A 27,574-nucleotide genomic window follows, 5' to 3' on the forward strand; every position below is an offset into this window, starting at 1 on the left:
ATAATAGTGAGAGTCCAGTCCATAGTGGATCTAACATAATGGTGGGAGAGTCCAGTCCATAGTGGATCTAGCATAATAGTGAGAGTCCAGTCCATAGTGGATCTAACATAATAGTGTGAGAGTCCAGTCCATAGTGGATCTAGCATAATGGTGGGAGAGTCCAGTCCATAGTGGATCTAACATAATAGTGTGAGAGTCCAGTCCATAGTGGATCTAGCATAATAGTGAGAGTCCAGTCCATAGTGGATCTAGCATAATGGTGGGAGTCCAGTCCATAGTGGATCTAACATAATGGTGGGAGTCCAGTCCATAGTGGATCTAACATAATAGTGAGAGTCCAGTCCATAGTGGATCTAACATAATAGTGAGAGTCCAGTCCATAGTGGATCTAACATAATGGTGGGAGAGTCCAGTCCATAGTGGATCTAACATAATAGTGAGAGTCCAGTCCATAGTGGATCTAACATAATAGTGTGAGAGTCCAGTCCATAGTGGATCTAACATAATAGTGAGAGTCCAGTCCATAGTGGATCTAACATAATAGTGAGAGTCCAGTCCATAGTGGATCTAACATAATAGTGAGAGTCCAGTCCATAGTGGATCTAACATAATAGTGAGAGTCCAGTCCATAGTGGATCTAACATAATGGTGGGAGAGTCCAGTCCATAGTGGATCTAGCATAATAGTGAGAGTCCAGTCCATAGTGGATCTAGCATAATGGTGGGAGAGTCCAGTCCATAGTGGATCTAACATAATGGTGGAGAGTCCAGTCCATAGTGGATCTAACATAATAGTGAGAGTCCAGTCCATAGTGGATCTAACATAATAGTGTGAGAGTCCAGTCCATAGTGGATCTAACATAATAGTGTGAGAGTCCAGTCCATAGTGGATCTAACATAATAGTGGGAGTCCAGTCCATAGTGGATCTAACATAATGGTGGGAGAGTCCAGTCCATAGTGGATCTAACATAATAGTGAGAGTCCAGTCCATAGTGGATCTAGCATAATAGTGAGAGTCCAGTCCATAGTGGATCTAACATAATAGTGAGAGTCCAGTCCATAGTGGATCTAACATAATAGTGTGAGAGTCCAGTCCATAGTGGATCTAGCATAATGGTGGGAGAGTCCAGTCCATAGTGGATCTAACATAATAGTGTGAGAGTCCAGTCCATAGTGGATCTAACATAATGGTGGGAGAGTCCAGTCCATAGTGGATCTAGCATAATGGTGGTAGAGTCCAGTCCATAGTGGATCTAGCATAATGGTGGTAGAGTCCAGTCCATAGTGGATCTAACATAATAGTGAGAGTCCAGTCCATAGTGGATCTAACATAATAGTGAGAGTCCAGTCCATAGTGGATCTAACATAATGGTGGGAGAGTCCAGTCCATAGTGGATCTAGCATAATAGTGAGAGTCCAGTCCATAGTGGATCTAACATAATAGTGTGAGAGTCCAGTCCATAGTGGATCTAGCATAATGGTGGGAGAGTCCAGTCCATAGTGGATCTAACATAATAGTGTGAGAGTCCAGTCCATAGTGGATCTAGCATAATAGTGAGAGTCCAGTCCATAGTGGATCTAGCATAATGGTGGGAGTCCAGTCCATAGTGGATCTAACATAATGGTGGGAGTCCAGTCCATAGTGGATCTAACATAATAGTGAGAGTCCAGTCCATAGTGGATCTAACATAATAGTGAGAGTCCAGTCCATAGTGGATCTAACATAATGGTGGGAGAGTCCAGTCCATAGTGGATCTAACATAATAGTGAGAGTCCAGTCCATAGTGGATCTAACATAATAGTGTGAGAGTCCAGTCCATAGTGGATCTAACATAATAGTGAGAGTCCAGTCCATAGTGGATCTAACATAATAGTGAGAGTCCAGTCCATAGTGGATCTAACATAATAGTGAGAGTCCAGTCCATAGTGGATCTAACATAATAGTGTTAGAGTCCAGTCCATAGTGGATCTAACATAATAGTGAGAGTCCAGTCCATAGTGGATCTAACATAATAGTGAGAGTCCAGTCCATAGTGGATCTAACATAATGGTGGGAGAGTCCAGTCCATAGTGGATCTAGCATAATAGTGAGAGTCCAGTCCATAGTGGATCTAACATAATAGTGTGAGAGTCCAGTCCATAGTGGATCTAGCATAATGGTGGGAGAGTCCAGTCCATAGTGGATCTAACATAATAGTGTGAGAGTCCAGTCCATAGTGGATCTAGCATAATAGTGAGAGTCCAGTCCATAGTGGATCTAGCATAATGGTGGGAGTCCAGTCCATAGTGGATCTAACATAATGGTGGGAGTCCAGTCCATAGTGGATCTAACATAATAGTGAGAGTCCAGTCCATAGTGGATCTAACATAATAGTGAGAGTCCAGTCCATAGTGGATCTAACATAATGGTGGGAGAGTCCAGTCCATAGTGGATCTAACATAATAGTGAGAGTCCAGTCCATAGTGGATCTAACATAATAGTGTGAGAGTCCAGTCCATAGTGGATCTAACATAATAGTGAGAGTCCAGTCCATAGTGGATCTAACATAATAGTGAGAGTCCAGTCCATAGTGGATCTAACATAATAGTGAGAGTCCAGTCCATAGTGGATCTAACATAATAGTGTTAGAGTCCAGTCCATAGTGGATCTAACATAATGGTGGGAGAGTCCAGTCCATAGTGGATCTAACATAATAGTGAGAGTCCAGTCCATAGTGGATCTAACATAATAGTGAGAGTCCAGTCCATAGTGGATCTAACATAATAGTGAGAGTCCAGTCCATAGTGGATCTAACATAATAGTGAGAGTCCAGTCCATAGTGGATCTAGCATAATGGTGGGAGAGTCCAGTCCATAGTGGATCTAACATAATAGTGAGAGTCCAGTCCATAGTGGATCTAACATAATAGTGAGAGTCCAGTCCATAGTGGATCAAACATAATAGTGTGAGAGTCCAGTCCATAGTGGATCTAACATAATAGTGAGAGTCCAGTCCATAGTGGATCTAACATAATAGTGTGAGAGTCCAGTCCATAGTGGATCTAACATAATAGTGAGAGTCCAGTCCATAGTGGATCTAACATAATAGTGAGAGTCCAGTCCATAGTGGATCTAACATAATAGTGAGAGTCCAGTCCATAGTGGATCTAACATAATAGTGAGAGTCCAGTCCATAGTGGATCAAACATAATAGTGAGAGTCCAGTCCATAGTGGATCTAACATAATAGTGAGAGTCCAGTCCATAGTGGATCTAACATAATAGTGAGAGTCCAGTCCATAGTGGATCTAACATAATAGTGAGAGTCCAGTCCATAGTGGATCTAATATAATAGTGAGAGTCCAGTCCATAGTGGATCTAACATAATAGTTTGAGAGTCCAGTCCATAGTGGATCTAACATAATAGTGAGAGTCCAGTCCATAGTGGATCTAGCATAATAGTGTGAGAGTCCAGTCCATAGTGGATCTAACATAATAGTGTGAGAGTCCAGTCCATAGTGGATCTAACATAATAGTGAGAGTCCAGTCCATAGTGGATCTAACATAATAGTGAGAGTCCAGTCCATAGTGGATTTAGCATAATAGTGTGAGAGTCCAGTCCATAGTGGATCTAACATAATAGTGTGAGAGTCCAGTCCATAGTGGATCTAACATAATGGTGGGAGAGTCCAGTCCATAGTGGATCTAACATAATGGTGGGAGAGTCCAGTCCATAGTGGATCTAACATAATGGTGGGAGTCCAGTCCATAGTGGATCTAACATAATGGTGGGAGAGTCCAGTCCATAGTGGATCTAACATAATAGTGAGAGTCCAGTCCATAGTGGATCTAACATAATAGTGAGAGTCCAGTCCATAGTGGATCTAACATAATAGTGAGAGTCGGTGTGAGAGTCCAGTCCATAGTGGATCTAGCATAATAGTGAGAGTCCAGTCCATAGTGGATCTAGCATAATAGTGAGAGTCCAGTCCATAGTGGATCTAACATAATAGTGAGAGTCCAGTCCATAGTGGATCTAACATAATGGTGGGAGTCCAGTCCATAGTGGATCTAACATAATAGTGAGAGTCCAGTCCATAGTGGATCTAACATAATGGTGGGAGTCCAGTCCATAGTGGATCTAACATAATAGTGAGAGTCCAGTCCATAGTGGATCTAACATAATGGTGGGAGAGTCCAGTCCATAGTGGATCTAACATAATAGTGAGAGTCCAGTCCATAGTGGATCTAACATAATAGTGAGAGTCCAGTCCATAGTGGATCTAACATAATAGTGAGAGTCCAGTCCATAGTGGATCTAACATAATGGTGGGAGTCCAGTCCATAGTGGATCTAACATAATAGTGAGAGTCCAGTCCATAGTGGATCTAACATAATGGTGGGAGAGTCCAGTCCATAGTGGATCTAGCATAATAGTGAGAGTCCAGTCCATAGTGGATCTAACATAATAGTGAGAGTCCAGTCCATAGTGGATCTAACATAATGGTGGGAGTCCAGTCCATAGTGGATCTAACATAATAGTGAGAGTCCAGTCCATAGTGGATCTAACATAATGGTGGGAGAGTCCAGTCCATAGTGGATCTAACATAATAGTGAGAGTCCAGTCCATAGTGGATCTAACATAATAGTGTGAGAGTCCAGTCCATAGTGGATCTAACATAATAGTGAGAGTCCAGTCCATAGTGGATCTAACATAATAGTGAGAGTCCAGTCCATAGTGGATCTAACATAATGGTGGGAGAGTCCAGTCCATAGTGGATCTAACATAATAGTGAGAGTCCAGTCCATAGTGGATCTAACATAATAGTGAGAGTCCAGTCCATAGTGGATCTAACATAATAGTGAGAGTCCAGTCCATAGTGGATCTAACATAATAGTGTGAGAGTCCAGTCCATAGTGGATCTAACATAATAGTGAGAGTCCAGTCCATAGTGGATCTAACATAATGGTGGGAGAGTCCAGTCCATAGTGGATCTAACATAATGGTGGGAGAGTCCAGTCCATAGTGGATCTAACATAATGGTGGGAGTCCAGTCCATAGTGGATCTAACATAATGGTGGGAGAGTCCAGTCCATAGTGGATCTAACATAATAGTGAGAGTCCAGTCCATAGTGGATCTAACATAATAGTGAGAGTCCAGTCCATAGTGGATCTAACATAATAGTGAGAGTCCAGTCCATAGTGGATCTAACATAATAGTGAGAGTCCAGTTCATAGTGGATCTAACATAATAGTGAGAGTCCAGTCCATAGTGGATCTAACATAATAGTGAGAGTCCAGTCCATAGTGGATCTAGCATAATAGTGAGAGTCCAGTCAATAGTGGATCTAACATAATAGTGTGAGAGTCCAGTCCATAGTGGATCTAGCATAATGGTGTGAGAGTCCAGTCCATAGTGGATCTAGCATAATAGTGAGAGTCCAGTCCATAGTGGATCTAGCATAATGGTGGGAGAGTCCAGTCCATAGTGGATCTAGCATAATAGTGAGAGTCCAGTCCATAGTGGATCTAGCATAATAGTGAGAGTCCAGTCCATAGTGGATCTAGCATAATAGTGAGAGTCCAGTCCATAGTGGATCTAACATAATAGTGAGAGTCCAGTCCATAGTGGATCTAACATAATGGTGGGAGTCCAGTCCATAGTGGATCTAACATAATAGTGAGAGTCCAGTCCATAGTGGATCTAACATAATGGTGGGAGAGTCCAGTCCATAGTGGATCTAACATAATAGTGAGAGTCCAGTCCATAGTGGATCTAACATAATAGTGTGAGAGTCCAGTCCATAGTGGATCTAACATAATAGTGAGAGTCCAGTCCATAGTGGATCTAACATAATAGTGAGAGTCCAGTTCATAGTGGATCTAACATAATAGTGAGAGTCCAGTCCATAGTGGATCTAACATAATAGTGAGAGTCCAGTCCATAGTGGATCTAGCATAATAGTGAGAGTCCAGTCCATAGTGGATCTAACATAATAGTGTGAGAGTCCAGTCCATAGTGGATCTAGCATAATGGTGTGAGAGTCCAGTCCATAGTGGATCTAGCATAATAGTGAGAGTCCAGTCCATAGTGGATCTAGCATAATGGTGGGAGTCCAGTCCATAGTGGATCTAACATAATGGTGGGAGTCCAGTCCATAGTGGATCTAACATAATAGTGAGAGTCCAGTCCATAGTGGATCTAACATAATGGTGGGAGAGTCCAGTCCATAGTGGATCTAACATAATAGTGAGAGTCCAGTCCATAGTGGATCTAACATAATAGTGAGAGTCCAGTCCATAGTGGATCTAACATAATAGTGAGAGTCCAGTCCATAGTGGATCTAACATAATAGTGAGAGTCCAGTCCATAGTGGATCTAACATAATAGTGAGAGTCCAGTCCATAGTGGATCTAACATAATAGTGAGAGTCCAGTCCATAGTGGATCTAACATAATAGTGAGAGTCCAGTCCATAGTGGATCTAACATAATAGTGAGAGTCCAGTCCATAGTGGATCTAACATAATGGTGGGAGAGTCCAGTCCATAGTGGATCTAACATAATAGTGAGAGTCCAGTCCATAGTGGATCTAACATAATGGTGGGAGAGTCCAGTCCATAGTGGATCTAACATAATAGTGAGAGTCCAGTCCATAGTGGATCTAACATAATAGTGAGAGTCCAGTCCATAGTGGATCTAACATAATAGTGAGAGTCCAGTCCATAGTGGATCTAACATAATAGTGAGAGTCCAGTCCATAGTGGATCTAACATAATGGTGGGAGAGTCCAGTCCATAGTGGATCTAACATAATGGTGGGAGAGTCCAGTCCATAGTGGATCTAACATAATGGTGGGAGTCCAGTCCATAGTGGATCTAACATAATAGTGAGAGTCCAGTCCATAGTGGATCTAACATAATAGTGAGAGTCCAGTCCATAGTGGATCTAACATAATAGTGAGAGTCCAGTCCATAGTGGATCTAGCATAATAGTGAGAGTCCAGTCCATAGTGGATCTAACATAATAGTGTGAGAGTCCAGTCCATAGTGGATCTAGCATAATGGTGTGAGAGTCCAGTCCATAGTGGATCTAGCATAATAGTGAGAGTCCAGTCCATAGTGGATCTAACATAATGGTGGGAGAGTCCAGTCCATAGTGGATCTAACATAATAGTGAGAGTCCAGTCCATAGTGGATCTAACATAATAGTGTGAGAGTCCAGTCCATAGTGGATCCAACATAATAGTGAGAGTCCAGTCCATAGTGGATCTAACATAATGGTGGGAGAGTCCAGTCCATAGTGGATCTAACATAATAGTGAGAGTCCAGTCCATAGTGGATCTAACATAATAGTGAGAGTCCAGTCCATAGTGGATCTAACATAATAGTGAGAGTCCAGTCCATAGTGGATCTAACATAATAGTGAGAGTCCAGTCCATAGTGGATCTAACATAATGGTGGGAGAGTCCAGTCCATAGTGGATCTAACATAATAGTGAGAGTCCAGTCCATAGTGGATCTAACATAATAGTGAGAGTCCAGTCCATAGTGGATCTAACATAATAGTGAGAGTCCAGTCCATAGTGGATCTAACATAATGGTGGGAGAGTCCAGTCCATAGTGGATCTAACATAATAGTGAGAGTCCAGTCCATAGTGGATCTAACATAATAGTGTGAGAGTCCAGTCCATAGTGGATCTAACATAATAGTGTGAGAGTCCAGTCCATAGTGGATCTAACATAATAGTGGGAGTCCAGTCCATAGTGGATCTAACATAATGGTGGGAGAGTCCAGTCCATAGTGGATCTAACATAATAGTGAGAGTCCAGTCCATAGTGGATCTAGCATAATAGTGAGAGTCCAGTCCATAGTGGATCTAACATAATAGTGAGAGTCCAGTCCATAGTGGATCTAACATAATAGTGTGAGAGTCCAGTCCATAGTGGATCTAGCATAATGGTGAGAGTCCAGTCCATAGTGGATCTAACATAATAGTGTGAGAGTCCAGTCCATAGTGGATCTAACATAATGGTGGGAGAGTCCAGTCCATAGTGGATCTAGCATAATGGTGGTAGAGTCCAGTCCATAGTGGATCTAGCATAATGTGGTAGAGTCCAGTCCATAGTGGATCTAACATAATAGTGAGAGTCCAGTCCATAGTGGATCTAACATAATAGTGAGAGTCCAGTCCATAGTGGATCTAACATAATGGTGGAGAGTCCAGTCCATAGTGGATCTAGCATAATAGTGAGAGTCCAGTCCATAGTGGATCTAACATAATAGTGTGAGAGTCCAGTCCATAGTGGATCTAGCATAATGGTGGGAGAGTCCAGTCCATTAGTGGATCTAACATAATAGTGTGAGAGTCCAGTCCATAGTGGATCTAGCATAATAGTGAGAGTCCAGTCCATAGTGGATCTAGCATAATGGTGGGAGTCCAGTCCATAGTGGATCTAACATAATGGTGGGAGTCCAGTCCATAGTGGATCTAACATAATAGTGAGAGTCCAGTCCATAGTGGATCTAACATAATAGTGAGAGTCCAGTCCATAGTGGATCTAACATAATGGTGGGAGAGTCCAGTCCATAGTGGATCTAACATAATAGTGAGAGTCCAGTCCATAGTGGATCTAACATAATAGTGTGAGAGTCCAGTCCATAGTGGATCTAACATAATAGTGAGAGTCCAGTCCATAGTGGATCTAACATAATAGTGAGAGTCCAGTCCATAGTGGATCTAACATAATAGTGAGAGTCCAGTCCATAGTGGATCTAACATAATAGTGTTAGAGTCCAGTCCATAGTGGATCTAACATAATAGTGAGAGTCCAGTCCATAGTGGATCTAACATAATAGTGAGAGTCCAGTCCATAGTGGATCTAACATAATGGTGGGAGAGTCCAGTCCATAGTGGATCTAGCATAATAGTGAGAGTCCAGTCCATAGTGGATCTAACATAATAGTGTGAGAGTCCAGTCCATAGTGGATCTAGCATAATGGTGGGAGAGTCCAGTCCATAGTGGATCTAACATAATAGTGTGAGAGTCCAGTCCATAGTGGATCTAGCATAATAGTGAGAGTCCAGTCCATAGTGGATCTAGCATAATGGTGGGAGTCCAGTCCATAGTGGATCTAACATAATGGTGGGAGTCCAGTCCATAGTGGATCTAACATAATAGTGAGAGTCCAGTCCATAGTGGATCTAACATAATAGTGAGAGTCCAGTCCATAGTGGATCTAACATAATGGTGGGAGAGTCCAGTCCATAGTGGATCTAACATAATAGTGAGAGTCCAGTCCATAGTGGATCTAACATAATAGTGTGAGAGTCCAGTCCATAGTGGATCTAACATAATAGTGAGAGTCCAGTCCATAGTGGATCTAACATAATAGTGAGAGTCCAGTCCATAGTGGATCTAACATAATAGTGAGAGTCCAGTCCATAGTGGATCTAACATAATAGTGTTAGAGTCCAGTCCATAGTGGATCTAACATAATGGTGGGAGAGTCCAGTCCATAGTGGATCTAACATAATAGTGAGAGTCCAGTCCATAGTGGATCTAACATAATAGTGAGAGTCCAGTCCATAGTGGATCTAACATAATAGTGAGAGTCCAGTCCATAGTGGATCTAGCATAATGGTGAGAGTCCAGTCCATAGTGGATCTAACATAATAGTGAGAGTCCAGTCCATAGTGGATCAAACATAATAGTGTGAGAGTCCAGTCCATAGTGGATCTAACATAATAGTGAGAGTCCAGTCCATAGTGGATCTAACATAATAGTGAGAGTCCAGTCCATAGTGGATCTAACATAATAGTGAGAGTCCAGTCCATAGTGGATCAAACATAATAGTGTGAGAGTCCAGTCCATAGTGGATCTAACATAATAGTGAGAGTCCAGTCCATAGTGGATCTAACATAATAGTGTGAGAGTCCAGTCCATAGTGGATCTAACATAATAGTGAGAGTCCAGTCCATAGTGGATCTAACATAATAGTGAGAGTCCAGTCCATAGTGGATCTAACATAATAGTGAGAGTCCAGTCCATAGTGGATCTAACATAATAGTGAGAGTCCAGTCCATAGTGGATCAAACATAATAGTGAGAGTCCAGTCCATAGTGGATCTAACATAATAGTGAGAGTCCAGTCCATAGTGGATCTAACATAATAGTGAGAGTCCAGTACATAGTGGATCTAACATAATAGTGAGAGTCCAGTCCATAGTGGATCTAATATAATAGTGAGAGTCCAGTCCATAGTGGATCTAACATAATAGTTTGAGAGTCCAGTCCATAGTGGATCTAACATAATAGTGAGAGTCCAGTCCATAGTGGATCTAGCATAATAGTGTGAGAGTCCAGTCCATAGTGGATCTAACATAATAGTGAGAGTCCAGTCCATAGTGGATCTAACATAATAGTGAGAGTCCAGTCCATAGTGGATCTAACATAATGGTGGGAGAGTCCAGTCCATAGTGGATCTAACATAATAGTGAGAGTCCAGTCCATAGTGGATCTAACATAATAGTGAGAGTCCAGTCCATAGTGGATCTAACATAATAGTGAGAGTCCAGTCCATAGTGGATCTAACATAATAGTGAGAGTCCAGTCCATAGTGGATCTAACATAATGGTGGGAGAGTCCAGTCCATAGTGGATCTAACATAATGGTGGGAGAGTCCAGTCCATAGTGGATCTAACATAATGGTGGGAGTCCAGTCCATAGTGGATCTAACATAATAGTGAGAGTCCAGTCCATAGTGGATCTAACATAATAGTGAGAGTCCAGTCCATAGTGGATCTAACATAATAGTGAGAGTCCAGTCCATAGTGGATCTAACATAATAGTGAGAGTCCAGTTCATAGTGGATCTAACATAATAGTGAGAGTCCAGTCCATAGTGGATCTAACATAATAGTGAGAGTCCAGTCCATAGTGGATCTAGCATAATAGTGAGAGTCCAGTCAATAGTGGATCTAACATAATAGTGTGAGAGTCCAGTCCATAGTGGATCTAGCATAATGGTGTGAGAGTCCAGTCCATAGTGGATCTAGCATAATAGTGAGAGTCCAGTCCATAGTGGATCTAGCATAATGGTGGGAGAGTCCAGTCCATAGTGGATCTAGCATAATAGTGAGAGTCCAGTCCATAGTGGATCTAGCATAATAGTGAGAGTCCAGTCCATAGTGGATCTAGCATAATAGTGAGAGTCCAGTCCATAGTGGATCTAACATAATAGTGAGAGTCCAGTCCATAGTGGATCTAACATAATGGTGGGAGTCCAGTCCATAGTGGATCTAACATAATAGTGAGAGTCCAGTCCATAGTGGATCTAACATAATGGTGGGAGAGTCCAGTCCATAGTGGATCTAACATAATAGTGAGAGTCCAGTCCATAGTGGATCTAACATAATAGTGTGAGAGTCCAGTCCATAGTGGATCTAACATAATAGTGAGAGTCCAGTCCATAGTGGATCTAACATAATAGTGAGAGTCCAGTTCATAGTGGATCTAACATAATAGTGAGAGTCCAGTCCATAGTGGATCTAACATAATAGTGAGAGTCCAGTCCATAGTGGATCTAGCATAATAGTGAGAGTCCAGTCCATAGTGGATCTAACATAATAGTGTGAGAGTCCAGTCCATAGTGGATCTAGCATAATGGTGTGAGAGTCCAGTCCATAGTGGATCTAGCATAATAGTGAGAGTCCAGTCCATAGTGGATCTAGCATAATGGTGGGAGTCCAGTCCATAGTGGATCTAACATAATGGTGGGAGTCCAGTCCATAGTGGATCTAACATAATAGTGAGAGTCCAGTCCATAGTGGATCTAACATAATGGTGGGAGAGTCCAGTCCATAGTGGATCTAACATAATAGTGAGAGTCCAGTCCATAGTGGATCTAACATAATAGTGAGAGTCCAGTCCATAGTGGATCTAACATAATAGTGAGAGTCCAGTCCATAGTGGATCTAACATAATAGTGAGAGTCCAGTCCATAGTGGATCTAACATAATAGTGAGAGTCCAGTCCATAGTGGATCTAACATAATAGTGAGAGTCCAGTCCATAGTGGATCTAACATAATAGTGAGAGTCCAGTCCATAGTGGATCTAACATAATAGTGAGAGTCCAGTCCATAGTGGATCTAACATAATGGTGGGAGAGTCCAGTCCATAGTGGATCTAACATAATAGTGAGAGTCCAGTCCATAGTGGATCTAACATAATGGTGGAGAGTCCAGTCCATAGTGGATCTAACATAATAGTGAGAGTCCAGTCCATAGTGGATCTAACATAATAGTGAGAGTCCAGTCCATAGTGGATCTAACATAATAGTGAGAGTCCAGTCCATAGTGGATCTAACATAATAGTGAGAGTCCAGTCCATAGTGGATCTAACATAATAGTGGAGAGTCCAGTCCATAGTGGATCTAACATAATGGTGGGAGAGTCCAGTCCATAGTGGATCTAACATAATGGTGGAGAGTCCAGTCCATAGTGGATCTAACATAATAGTGAGAGTCCAGTCCATAGTGGATCTAACATAATAGTGAGAGTCCAGTCCATAGTGGATCTAACATAATAGTGAGAGTCCAGTCCATAGTGGATCTAGCATAATAGTGAGAGTCCAGTCCATAGTGGATCTAACATAATAGTGTGAGAGTCCAGTCCATAGTGGATCTAGCATAATGGTGTGAGAGTCCAGTCCATAGTGGATCTAGCATAATAGTGAGAGTCCAGTCCATAGTGGATCTAACATAATGGTGGGAGAGTCCAGTCCATAGTGGATCTAACATAATAGTGAGAGTCCAGTCCATAGTGGATCTAACATAATAGTGTGAGAGTCCAGTCCATAGTGGATCCAACATAATAGTGAGAGTCCAGTCCATAGTGGATCTAACATAATGGTGGAGAGTCCAGTCCATAGTGGATCTAACATAATAGTGAGAGTCCAGTCCATAGTGGATCTAACATAATAGTGAGAGTCCAGTCCATAGTGGATCTAACATAATAGTGAGAGTCCAGTCCATAGTGGATCTAACATAATAGTGAGAGTCCAGTCCATAGTGGATCTAACATAATGGTGGGAGAGTCCAGTCCATAGTGGATCTAACATAATAGTGAGAGTCCAGTCCATAGTGGATCTAACATAATAGTGAGAGTCCAGTCCATAGTGGATCTAACATAATAGTGAGAGTCCAGTCCATAGTGGATCTAACATAATGGTGGGAGAGTCCAGTCCATAGTGGATCTAACATAATAGTGAGAGTCCAGTCCATAGTGGATCTAACATAATAGTGTGAGAGTCCAGTCCATAGTGGATCTAACATAATAGTGTGAGAGTCCAGTCCATAGTGGATCTAACATAATAGTGAGAGTCCAGTCCATAGTGGATCTAACATAATAGGTGGAGAGTCCAGTCCATAGTGGATCTAACATAATAGTGAGAGTCCAGTCCATAGTGGATCTAGCATAATAGTGAGAGTCCAGTCCATAGTGGATCTAACATAATAGTGAGAGTCCAGTCCATAGTGGATCTAACATAATAGTGTGAGAGTCCAGTCCATAGTGGATCTAGCATAATGGTGGAGAGTCCAGTCCATAGTGGATCTAACATAATAGTGTGAGAGTCCAGTCCATAGTGGATCTAACATAATGGTGGGAGAGTCCAGTCCATAGTGGATCTAGCATAATGGTGGTAGAGTCCAGTCCATAGTGGATCTAGCATAATGGTGGTAGAGTCCAGTCCATAGTGGATCTAACATAATAGTGAGAGTCCAGTCCATAGTGGATCTAACATAATAGTGAGAGTCCAGTCCATAGTGGATCTAACATAATGGTGGAGAGTCCAGTCCATAGTGGATCTAGCATAATAGTGAGAGTCCAGTCCATAGTGGATCTAACATAATAGTGTGAGAGTCCAGTCCATAGTGGATCTAGCATAATGGTGGGAGAGTCCAGTCCATAGTGGATCTAACATAATAGTGTGAGAGTCCAGTCCATAGTGGATCTAGCATAATAGTGAGAGTCCAGTCCATAGTGGATCTAGCATAATGGTGGGAGTCCAGTCCATAGTGGATCTAACATAATGGTGGAGTCCAGTCCATAGTGGATCTAACATAATAGTGAGAGTCCAGTCCATAGTGGATCTAACATAATAGTGAGAGTCCAGTCCATAGTGGATCTAACATAATGGTGGGAGAGTCCAGTCCATAGTGGATCTAACATAATAGTGAGAGTCCAGTCCATAGTGGATCTAACATAATAGTGTGAGAGTCCAGTCCATAGTGGATCTAACATAATAGTGAGAGTCCAGTCCATAGTGGATCTAACATAATAGTGAGAGTCCAGTCCATAGTGGATCTAACATAATAGTGAGAGTCCAGTCCATAGTGGATCTAACATAATAGTGTTAGAGTCCAGTCCATAGTGGATCTAACATAATAGTGAGAGTCCAGTCCATAGTGGATCTAACATAATAGTGAGAGTCCAGTCCATAGTGGATCTAACATAATGGTGGGAGAGTCCAGTCCATAGTGGATCTAGCATAATAGTGAGAGTCCAGTCCATAGTGGATCTAACATAATAGTGTGAGAGTCCAGTCCATAGTGGATCTAGCATAATGGTGGGAGAGTCCAGTCCATAGTGGATCTAACATAATAGTGTGAGAGTCCAGTCCATAGTGGATCTAGCATAATAGTGAGAGTCCAGTCCATAGTGGATCTAGCATAATGGTGGGAGTCCAGTCCATAGTGGATCTAACATAATGGTGGGAGTCCAGTCCATAGTGGATCTAACATAATAGTGAGAGTCCAGTCCATAGTGGATCTAACATAATAGTGAGAGTCCAGTCCATAGTGGATCTAACATAATGGTGGGAGAGTCCAGTCCATAGTGGATCTAACATAATAGTGAGAGTCCAGTCCATAGTGGATCTAACATAATAGTGTGAGAGTCCAGTCCATAGTGGATCTAACATAATAGTGAGAGTCCAGTCCATAGTGGATCTAACATAATAGTGAGAGTCCAGTCCATAGTGGATCTAACATAATAGTGAGAGTCCAGTCCATAGTGGATCTAACATAATAGTGTTAGAGTCCAGTCCATAGTGGATCTAACATAATGGTGGGAGAGTCCAGTCCATAGTGGATCTAACATAATAGTGAGAGTCCAGTCCATAGTGGATCTAACATAATAGTGAGAGTCCAGTCCATAGTGGATCTAACATAATAGTGAGAGTCCAGTCCATAGTGGATCTAGCATAATGGTGAGAGTCCAGTCCATAGTGGATCTAACATAATAGTGAGAGTCCAGTCCATAGTGGATCAAACATAATAGTGTGAGAGTCCAGTCCATAGTGGATCTAACATAATAGTGAGAGTCCAGTCCATAGTGGATCTAACATAATAGTGAGAGTCCAGTCCATAGTGGATCTAACATAATAGTGAGAGTCCAGTCCATAGTGGATCAAACATAATAGTGTGAGAGTCCAGTCCATAGTGGATCTAACATAATAGTGAGAGTCCAGTCCATAGTGGATCTAACATAATAGTGTGAGAGTCCAGTCCATAGTGGATCTAACATAATAGTGAGAGTCCAGTCCATAGTGGATCTAACATAATAGTGAGAGTCCAGTCCATAGTGGATCTAACATAATAGTGAGTGAGAGTCCAGTCCATAGTGGATCTAACATAATAGTGAGAGTCCAGTCCATAGTGGATCTAGCATAATGGTGAGAGTCCAGTCCATAGTGGATCTAACATAATAGTGAGAGTCCAGTCCATAGTGGATCAAACATAATAGTGTGAGAGTCCAGTCCATAGTGGATCTAACATAATAGTGAGAGTCCAGTCCATAGTGGATCTAACATAATAGTGAGAGTCCAGTCCATAGTGGATCTAACATAATAGTGAGAGTCCAGTCCATAGTGGATCAAACATAATAGTGTGAGAGTCCAGTCCATAGTGGATCTAACATAATAGTGAGAGTCCAGTCATAGTGGATCTAACATAATAGTGTGAGAGTCCAGTCCATAGTGGATCTAACATAATAGTGAGAGTCCAGTCCATAGTGGATCTAACATAATAGTGAGAGTCCAGTCCATAGTGGATCTAACATAATAGTGAGAGTCCAGTCCATAGTGGATCTAACATAATAGTGAGAGTCCAGTCCATAGTGGATCAAACATAATAGTGAGAGTCCAGTCCATAGTGGATCTAACATAATAGTGAGAGTCCAGTCCATAGTGGATCTAACATAATAGTGAGAGTCCAGTACATAGTGGATCTAACATAATAGTGAGAGTCCAGTCCATAGTGGATCTAATATAATAGTGAGAGTCCAGTCCATAGTGGATCTAACATAATAGTTTGAGAGTCCAGTCCATAGTGGATCTAACATAATAGTGAGAGTCCAGTCCATAGTGGATCTAGCATAATAGTGTGAGAGTCCAGTCCATAGTGGATCTAACATAATAGTGAGAGTCCAGTCCATAGTGGATCTAACATAATAGTGAGAGTCCAGTCCATAGTGGATCTAACATAATGGTGGGAGAGTCCAGTCCATAGTGGATCTAACATAATAGTGAGAGTCCAGTCCATAGTGGATCTAACATAATAGTGAGAGTCCAGTCCATAGTGGATCTAACATAATAGTGAGAGTCCAGTCCATAGTGGATCTAACATAATAGTGAGAGTCCAGTCCATAGTGGATCTAACATAATGGTGGGAGAGTCCAGTCCATAGTGGATCTAACATAATGGTGGGAGAGTCCAGTCCATAGTGGATCTAACATAATGGTGGAGTCCAGTCCATAGTGGATCTAACATAATAGTGAGAGTCCAGTCCATAGTGGATCTAACATAATAGTGAGAGTCCAGTCCATAGTGGATCTAACATAATAGTGAGAGTCCAGTCCATAGTGGATCTAGCATAATAGTGAGAGTCCAGTCCATAGTGGATCTAACATAATAGTGTGAGAGTCCAGTCCATAGTGGATCTAGCATAATGGTGTGAGAGTCCAGTCCATAGTGGATCTAGCATAATAGTGAGAGTCCAGTCCATAGTGGATCTAGCATAATGGGTGGGAGTCCAGTCCATAGTGGATCTAACATAATAGTGAGAGTCCAGTCCATAGTGGATCTAACATAATGGTGGGAGAGTCCAGTCCATAGTGGATCTAACATAATAGTGAGAGTCCAGTCCATAGTGGATCTAACATAATAGTGTGAGAGTCCAGTCCATAGTGGATCCAACATAATAGTGAGAGTCCAGTCCATAGTGGATCTAACATAATGGTGGGAGAGTCCAGTCCATAGTGGATCTAACATAATGGTGGGAGAGTCCAGTCCATAGTGGATCTAACATAATAGTGAGAGTCCAGTCCATAGTGGATCTAACATAATAGTGAGAGTCCAGTCCATAGTGGATCTAACATAATAGTGAGAGTCCAGTCCATAGTGGATCTAACATAATAGTGTGAGAGTCCAGTCCATAGTGGATCTAACATAATAGTGTGAGAGTCCAGTCCATAGTGGATCCAACATAGTAGTGTGAGAGTCCAGTCCATAGTGGATCTAACATAATAGTGAGAGTCCAGTCCATAGTGGATCCAACATAATAGTGAGAGTCCAGTCCATAGTGGATCTAACATAATAGGAGAGTCCAGTCCATAGTGGATCTAACATAATAGTGAGAGTCCAGTCCATAGTGGATCTAACATAATAGTGTGAGAGTCCAGTCCATAGTGGATCTAACATAATAGTGAGAGTCCAGTCCATAGTGGATCTAACATAATAGTGTGAGAGTCCAGTCCATAGTGGATCTAACATAATAGTGAGAGTCCAGTCCATAGTGGATCCAACATAATAGTGAGAGTCCAGTCCATAGTGGATCTAACATAATAGTGAGAGTCCAGTCCATAGTGGATCTAACATAATAGTGAGAGTCCAGTCCATAGTGGATCTAACATAATAGTGTGAGAGTCCAGTCCATAGTGGATCTAACATAATAGTGAGAGTCCAGTCCATAGTGGATCTAACATAATAGTGTGAGAGTCCAGTCCATAGTGGATCTAACATAATAGTGTGAGAGTCCAGTCCATAGTGGATCTAACATAATAGTGAGAGTCCAGTCCATAGTGGATCTAACATAATAGTGTGAGAGTCCAGTCCATAGTGGATCTAACATAATAGTGAGAGTCCAGTCCAAAGTGGATCTAACATAATAGTGTGAGAGTCCAGTCCATAGTGGATCTAACATAATAGTGTTAGAGTCCAGTCCATAGTGGATCTAACATAATGGTGGGAGAGTCCAGTCCATAGTGGATTTAACATAATAGTGAGAGTCCAGTCCATAGTGGATCTAACATAATAGTGAGAGTCCAGTCCATAGTGGATCTAACATAATGGTGGAGAGTCCAGTCCATAGTGGATCTAACATAATGGTGGGAGAGTCCAGTCCATAGTGGATTTAACATAATAGTGAGAGTCCAGTCCATAGTGGATCTAACATAATAGTGAGAGTCCAGTCCATAGTGGATCTAACATAATAGTGTTAGAGTCCAGTCCATAGGGGATCTAACATAATGGTGGGAGAGTCCAGTCCATAGTGGATTTAACATAATAGTGAGAGTCCAGTCCATAGTGGATCTAACATAATAGTGTGAGAGTCCAGTCCATAGTGGATCTAACATAATAGTGAGAGTCCAGTCCATAGTGGATCTAACATAATGGTGGGAGAGTCCAGTCCATAGTGGATCTAACATAATAGTGAGAGTCCAGTCCATAGTGGATCTAACATAATAGTGAGAGTCCAGTCCATAGTGGATCTAACATAATAGTGAGAGTCCAGTCCATAGTGGATCTAACATAATAGTGTGAGAGTCCAGTCCATAGTGGATCTAACATAATAGTGTGAGAGTCCAGTCCATAGTGGATCTAACATAATAGTGAGAGTCCAGTACATAGTGGATCTAACATAATAGTGAGAGTCCAGTCCATAGTGGATCTAACATAATAGTGAGAGTCCAGTCCATAGTGGATCTAACATAATAGTGAGAGTCCAGTCCATAGTGGATCTAACATAATAGTGTGATAGTCCAGTCCATAGTGGATCTAACATAATACTGTGAGAGTCCAGTCCATAGTGGATCTAACATAATAGTGAGAGTCCAGTCCATAGTGGATCTAACATAATAGTGAGAGTCCAGTCCATAGTGGATCTAACATAATAGTGTGAGAGTCCAGTCCATAGTGGATCTAACATAATAGTGTGAGAGTCCAGTCCATAGTGGATCTAACATAATAGTGAGAGTCCAGTCCATAGTGGATCTAACATAATAGTGTGAGAGTCCAGTCCATAGTGGATCTAACATAATAGTGTTAGAGTCCAGTCCATAGTGGATCTAACATAATGGTGGGAGAGTCCAGTCCATAGTGGATTTAACATAATAGTGAGAGTCCAGTCCATAGTGGATCTAGCATAATAGTGAGAGTCCAGTCCATAGTGGATCTAACATAATAGTGAGAGTCCAGTCCATAGTGGATCTAACATAATGGTGGGAGAGTCCAGTCCATAGTGGATCTAACATAATGGTGGGAGAGTCCAGTCCATAGTGGATCTAACATAATGGTGGAGTCCAGTCCATAGTGGATCTAACATAATAGTGAGAGTCCAGTCCATAGTGGATCTAGCATAATGGTGTGAGAGTCCAGTCCATAGTGGATCTAACATAATAGTGAGAGTCCAGTCCATAGTGGATCTAACATAATAGTGAGAGTCCAGTCCATAGTGGATCTAACATAATAGTGAGAGTCGGTGTTAGAGTCCAGTCCATAGTGGATCTAGCATAATGGTGGGAGTCCAGTCCATAGTGGATCTAACATAATGGTGGGAGTCCAGTCCATAGTGGATCCAACATAATATTGTGAGAGTCCAGTCCATAGTGGATCTAACATAATAGTGAGAGTCCAGTCCATAGTGGATCTAACATAATAGTGAGAGTCCAGTCCATAGTGGATCTAACATAATAGTGTGAGAGTCCAGTCCATAGTGGATCTAACATAATAGTGTGAGAGTCCAGTCCATAGTGGATCTAACATAATAGTGAGAGTCCAGTCCATAGTGGATCTAACATAATAGTGAGAGTCCAGTCCATAGTGGATCTAACATAATAGTGAGAGTCCAGTCCATAGTGGATCTAACATAATGGTGGGAGAGTCCAGTCCATAGTGGATCTAACATAATAGTGAGAGTCCAGTCCATAGTGGATCTAACATAATAGTGAGAGTCCAGTCCATAGTGGATCTAACATAATAGTGAGAGTCCAGTCCATAGTGGATCTAACATAATGGTGGGAGAGTCCAGTCCATAGTGGATCTAACATAATAGTGAGAGTCCAGTCCATAGTGGATCTAACATAATAGTGTGAGAGTCCAGTCCATAGTGGATCTAACATAATAGTGTGAGAGTCCAGTCCATAGTGGATCTAACATAATAGTGGAGAGTCCAGTCCATAGTGGATCTAACATAATGGTGGGAGAGTCCAGTCCATAGTGGATCTAACATAATAGTGAGAGTCCAGTCCATAGTGGATCTAGCATAATAGTGAGAGTCCAGTCCATAGTGGATCTAACATAATAGTGAGAGTCCAGTCCATAGTGGATCTAACATAATAGTGTGAGAGTCCAGTCCATAGTGGATCTAGCATAATGGTGGGAGAGTCCAGTCCATAGTGGATCTAACATAATAGTGTGAGAGTCCAGTCCATAGTGGATCTAACATAATGGTGGGAGAGTCCAGTCCATAGTGGATCTAGCATAATGGTGGTAGAGTCCAGTCCATAGTGGATCTAGCATAATGGTGGTAGAGTCCAGTCCATAGTGGATCTAACATAATAGTGAGAGTCCAGTCCATAGTGGATCTAACATAATAGTGAGAGTCCAGTCCATAGTGGATCTAACATAATGGTGGGAGAGTCCAGTCCATAGTGGATCTAGCATAATAGTGAGAGTCCAGTCCATAGTGGATCTAACATAATAGTGTGAGAGTCCAGTCCATAGTGGATCTAGCATAATGGTGGGAGAGTCCAGTCCATAGTGGATCTAACATAATAGTGTGAGAGTCCAGTCCATAGTGGATCTAGCATAATAGTGAGAGTCCAGTCCATAGTGGATCTAGCATAATGGTGGGAGTCCAGTCCATAGTGGATCTAACATAATGGTGGGAGTCCAGTCCATAGTGGATCTAACATAATAGTGAGAGTCCAGTCCATAGTGGATCTAACATAATAGTGAGAGTCCAGTCCATAGTGGATCTAACATAATGGTGGGAGAGTCCAGTCCATAGTGGATCTAACATAATAGTGAGAGTCCAGTCCATAGTGGATCTAACATAATAGTGTGAGAGTCCAGTCCATAGTGGATCTAACATAATAGTGAGAGTCCAGTCCATAGTGGATCTAACATAATAGTGAGAGTCCAGTCCATAGTGGATCTAACATAATAGTGAGAGTCCAGTCCATAGTGGATCTAACATAATAGTGTTAGAGTCCAGTCCATAGTGGATCTAACATAATAGTGAGAGTCCAGTCCATAGTGGATCTAACATAATAGTGAGAGTCCAGTCCATAGTGGATCTAACATAATGGTGGGAGAGTCCAGTCCATAGTGGATCTAGCATAATAGTGAGAGTCCAGTCCATAGTGGATCTAACATAATAGTGTGAGAGTCCAGTCCATAGTGGATCTAGCATAATGGTGGGAGAGTCCAGTCCATAGTGGATCTAACATAATAGTGTGAGAGTCCAGTCCATAGTGGATCTAGCATAATAGTGAGAGTCCAGTCCATAGTGGATCTAGCATAATGGTGGGAGTCCAGTCCATAGTGGATCTAACATAATGGTGGGAGTCCAGTCCATAGTGGATCTAACATAATAGTGAGAGTCCAGTCCATAGTGGATCTAACATAATAGTGAGAGTCCAGTCCATAGTGGATCTAACATAATGGTGGGAGAGTCCAGTCCATAGTGGATCTAACATAATAGTGAGAGTCCAGTCCATAGTGGATCTAACATAATAGTGTGAGAGTCCAGTCCATAGTGGATCTAACATAATAGTGAGAGTCCAGTCCATAGTGGATCTAACATAATAGTGAGAGTCCAGTCCATAGTGGATCTAACATAATAGTGAGAGTCCAGTCCATAGTGGATCTAACATAATAGTGTTAGAGTCCAGTCCATAGTGGATCTAACATAATGGTGGGAGAGTCCAGTCCATAGTGGATCTAACATAATAGTGAGAGTCCAGTCCATAGTGGATCTAACATAATAGTGAGAGTCCAGTCCATAGTGGATCTAACATAATAGTGAGAGTCCAGTCCATAGTGGATCTAGCATAATGGTGAGAGTCCAGTCCATAGTGGATCTAACATAATAGTGAGAGTCCAGTCCATAGTGGATCAAACATAATAGTGTGAGAGTCCAGTCCATAGTGGATCTAACATAATAGTGAGAGTCCAGTCCATAGTGGATCTAACATAATAGTGAGAGTCCAGTCCATAGTGGATCTAACATAATAGTGAGAGTCCAGTCCATAGTGGATCAAACATAATAGTGTGAGAGTCCAGTCCATAGTGGATCTAACATAATAGTGAGAGTCCAGTCCATAGTGGATCTAACATAATAGTGTGAGAGTCCAGTCCATAGTGGATCTAACATAATAGTGAGAGTCCAGTCCATAGTGGATCTAACATAATAGTGAGAGTCCAGTCCATAGTGGATCTAACATAATAGTGAGAGTCCAGTCCATAGTGGATCTAACATAATAGTGAGAGTCCAGTCCATAGTGGATCTAGCATAATGGTGAGAGTCCAGTCCATAGTGGATCTAACATAATAGTGAGAGTCCAGTCCATAGTGGATCAAACATAATAGTGTGAGAGTCCAGTCCATAGTGGATCTAACATAATAGTGAGAGTCCAGTCCATAGTGGATCTAACATAATAGTGAGAGTCCAGTCCATAGTGGATCTAACATAATAGTGAGAGTCCAGTCCATAGTGGATCAAACATAATAGTGTGAGAGTCCAGTCCATAGTGGATCTAACATAATAGTGAGAGTCCAGTCCATAGTGGATCTAACATAATAGTGTGAGAGTCCAGTCCATAGTGGATCTAACATAATAGTGAGAGTCCAGTCCATAGTGGATCTAACATAATAGTGAGAGTCCAGTCCATAGTGGATCTAACATAATAGTGAGAGTCCAGTCCATAGTGGATCTAACATAATAGTGAGAGTCCAGTCCATAGTGGATCAAACATAATAGTGAGAGTCCAGTCCATAGTGGATCTAACATAATAGTGAGAGTCCAGTCCATAGTGGATCTAACATAATAGTGAGAGTCCAGTACATAGTGGATCTAACATAATAGTGAGAGTCCAGTCCATAGTGGATCTAATATAATAGTGAGAGTCCAGTCCATAGTGGATCTAACATAATAGTTTGAGAGTCCAGTCCATAGTGGATCTAACATAATAGTGAGAGTCCAGTCCATAGTGGATCTAGCATAATAGTGTGAGAGTCCAGTCCATAGTGGATCTAACATAATAGTGAGAGTCCAGTCCATAGTGGATCTAACATAATAGTGAGAGTCCAGTCCATAGTGGATCTAACATAATGGTGGGAGAGTCCAGTCCATAGTGGATCTAACATAATAGTGAGAGTCCAGTCCATAGTGGATCTAACATAATAGTGAGAGTCCAGTCCATAGTGGATCTAACATAATAGTGAGAGTCCAGTCCATAGTGGATCTAACATAATAGTGAGAGTCCAGTCCATAGTGGATCTAACATAATGGTGGGAGAGTCCAGTCCATAGTGGATCTAACATAATGGTGGGAGAGTCCAGTCCATAGTGGATCTAACATAATGGTGGGAGTCCAGTCCATAGTGGATCTAACATAATAGTGAGAGTCCAGTCCATAGTGGATCTAACATAATAGTGAGAGTCCAGTCCATAGTGGATCTAACATAATAGTGAGAGTCCAGTCCATAGTGGATCTAGCATAATAGTGAGAGTCCAGTCCATAGTGGATCTAACATAATAGTGTGAGAGTCCAGTCCATAGTGGATCTAGCATAATGGTGTGAGAGTCCAGTCCATAGTGGATCTAGCATAATAGTGAGAGTCCAGTCCATAGTGGATCTAGCATAATGGTGGGAGTCCAGTCCATAGTGGATCTAACATAATAGTGAGAGTCCAGTCCATAGTGGATCTAACATAATGGTGGGAGAGTCCAGTCCATAGTGGATCTAACATAATAGTGAGAGTCCAGTCCATAGTGGATCTAACATAATAGTGTGAGAGTCCAGTCCATAGTGGATCCAACATAATAGTGAGAGTCCAGTCCATAGTGGATCTAACATAATGGTGGGAGAGTCCAGTCCATAGTGGATCTAACATAATGGTGGGAGAGTCCAGTCCATAGTGGATCTAACATAATAGTGAGAGTCCAGTCCATAGTGGATCTAACATAATAGTGAGAGTCCAGTCCATAGTGGATCTAACATAATAGTGAGAGTCCAGTCCATAGTGGATCTAACATAATAGTGTGAGAGTCCAGTCCATAGTGGATCTAACATAATAGTGTGAGAGTCCAGTCCATAGTGGATCCAACATAGTAGTGTGAGAGTCCAGTCCATAGTGGATCTAACATAATAGTGAGAGTCCAGTCCATAGTGGATCCAACATAATAGTGAGAGTCCAGTCCATAGTGGATCTAACATAATAGTGAGAGTCCAGTCCATAGTGGATCTAACATAATAGTGAGAGTCCAGTCCATAGTGGATCTAACATAATAGTGTGAGAGTCCAGTCCATAGTGGATCTAACATAATAGTGAGAGTCCAGTCCATAGTGGATCTAACATAATAGTGTGAGAGTCCAGTCCATAGTGGATCTAACATAATAGTGAGAGTCCAGTCCATAGTGGATCCAACATAATAGTGAGAGTCCAGTCCATAGTGGATCTAACATAATAGTGAGAGTCCAGTCCATAGTGGATCTAACATAATAGTGAGAGTCCAGTCCATAGTGGATCTAACATAATAGTGTGAGAGTCCAGTCCATAGTGGATCTAACATAATAGTGAGAGTCCAGTCCATAGTGGATCTAACATAATAGTGTGAGAGTCCAGTCCATAGTGGATCTAACATAATAGTGTGAGAGTCCAGTCCATAGTGGATCTAACATAATAGTGAGAGTCCAGTCCATAGTGGATCTAACATAATAGTGTGAGAGTCCAGTCCATAGTGGATCTAACATAATAGTGAGAGTCCAGTCCAAAGTGGATCTAACATAATAGTGTGAGAGTCCAGTCCATAGTGGATCTAACATAATAGTGTTAGAGTCCAGTCCATAGTGGATCTAACATAATGGTGGGAGAGTCCAGTCCATAGTGGATTTAACATAATAGTGAGAGTCCAGTCCATAGTGGATCTAACATAATAGTGAGAGTCCAGTCCATAGTGGATCTAACATAATGGTGGGAGAGTCCAGTCCATAGTGGATCTAACATAATGGTGGGAGAGTCCAGTCCATAGTGGATTTAACATAATAGTGAGAGTCCAGTCCATAGTGGATCTAACATAATAGTGAGAGTCCAGTCCATAGTGGATCTAACATAATAGTGTTAGAGTCCAGTCCATAGGGGATCTAACATAATGGTGGGAGAGTCCAGTCCATAGTGGATTTAACATAATAGTGAGAGTCCAGTCCATAGTGGATCTAACATAATAGTGTGAGAGTCCAGTCCATAGTGGATCTAACATAATAGTGAGAGTCCAGTCCATAGTGGATCTAACATAATGGTGGGAGAGTCCAGTCCATAGTGGATCTAACATAATAGTGAGAGTCCAGTCCATAGTGGATCTAACATAATAGTGAGAGTCCAGTCCATAGTGGATCTAACATAATAGTGAGAGTCCAGTCCATAGTGGATCTAACATAATAGTGTGATAGTCCAGTCCATAGTGGATCTAACATAATACTGTGAGAGTCCAGTCCATAGTGGATCTAACATAATAGTGAGAGTCCAGTCCATAGTGGATCTAACATAATAGTGAGAGTCCAGTCCATAGTGGATCTAACATAATAGTGTGAGAGTCCAGTCCATAGTGGATCTAACATAATAGTGTGAGAGTCCAGTCCATAGTGGATCTAACATAATAGTGAGAGTCCAGTCCATAGTGGATCTAACATAATAGTGTGAGAGTCCAGTCCATAGTGGATCTAACATAATAGTGTTAGAGTCCAGTCCATAGTGGATCTAACATAATGGTGGGAGAGTCCAGTCCATAGTGGATTTAACATAATAGTGAGAGTCCAGTCCATAGTGGATCTAGCATAATAGTGAGAGTCCAGTCCATAGTGGATCTAACATAATAGTGAGAGTCCAGTCCATAGTGGATCTAACATAATGGTGGGAGAGTCCAGTCCATAGTGGATCTAACATAATGGTGGGAGAGTCCAGTCCATAGTGGATCTAACATAATGGTGGGAGTCCAGTCCATAGTGGATCTAACATAATAGTGAGAGTCCAGTCCATAGTGGATCTAGCATAATGGTGTGAGAGTCCAGTCCATAGTGGATCTAACATAATAGTGAGAGTCCAGTCCATAGTGGATCTAACATAATAGTGAGAGTCCAGTCCATAGTGGATCTAACATAATAGTGAGAGTCGGTGTTAGAGTCCAGTCCATAGTGGATCTAGCATAATGGTGGGAGTCCAGTCCATAGTGGATCTAACATAATGGTGGGAGTCCAGTCCATAGTGGATCCAACATAATATTGTGAGAGTCCAGTCCATAGTGGATCTAACATAATAGTGAGAGTCCAGTCCATAGTGGATCTAACATAATAGTGAGAGTCCAGTCCATAGTGGATCTAACATAATAGTGTGAGAGTCCAGTCCATAGTGGATCTAACATAATAGTGTGAGAGTCCAGTCCATAGTGGATCTAACATAATAGTGAGAGTCCAGTCCATAGTGGATCCAACATAATATTGTGAGAGTCCAGTCCATAGTGGATCTAACATAATAGTGAGAGTCCAGTCCATAGTGGATCCAACATAATATTGTGAGAGTCCAGTCCATAGTGGATCTAACATAATAGTGAGAGTCCAGTCCATAGTGGATCTAACATAATGGTGGGAGAGTCCAGTCCATAGTGGATCTAACATAATGGTGGGAGTCCAGTCCATAGTGGATCTAACATAATGGTGGGAGAGTCCAGTCCATAGTGGATCTAACATAATAGTGAGAGTCCAGTCCATAGTGGATCTAACATAATAGTGAGAGTCCAGTCCATAGTGGATCTAACATAATAGTGAGAGTCCAGTCCATAGTGGATCTAACATAATAGTGTGAGAGTCCAGTCCATAGTGGATCTAACATAATAGTGAGAGTCCAGTCCATAGTGGATCTAACATAATAGTGAGAGTCCAGTCCATAGTGGATCTAGCATAATGGTGGGAGTCCAGTCCATAGTGGATCTAACATAATGGTGGGAGTCCAGTCCATAGTGGATCTAACATAATAGTG

This window comes from Nerophis ophidion, linkage group LG12 (genome assembly GCF_033978795.1).
Source record: "Nerophis ophidion isolate RoL-2023_Sa linkage group LG12, RoL_Noph_v1.0, whole genome shotgun sequence".
NCBI classification, from domain to species: Eukaryota; Metazoa; Chordata; class Actinopteri; order Syngnathiformes; family Syngnathidae; genus Nerophis; species Nerophis ophidion.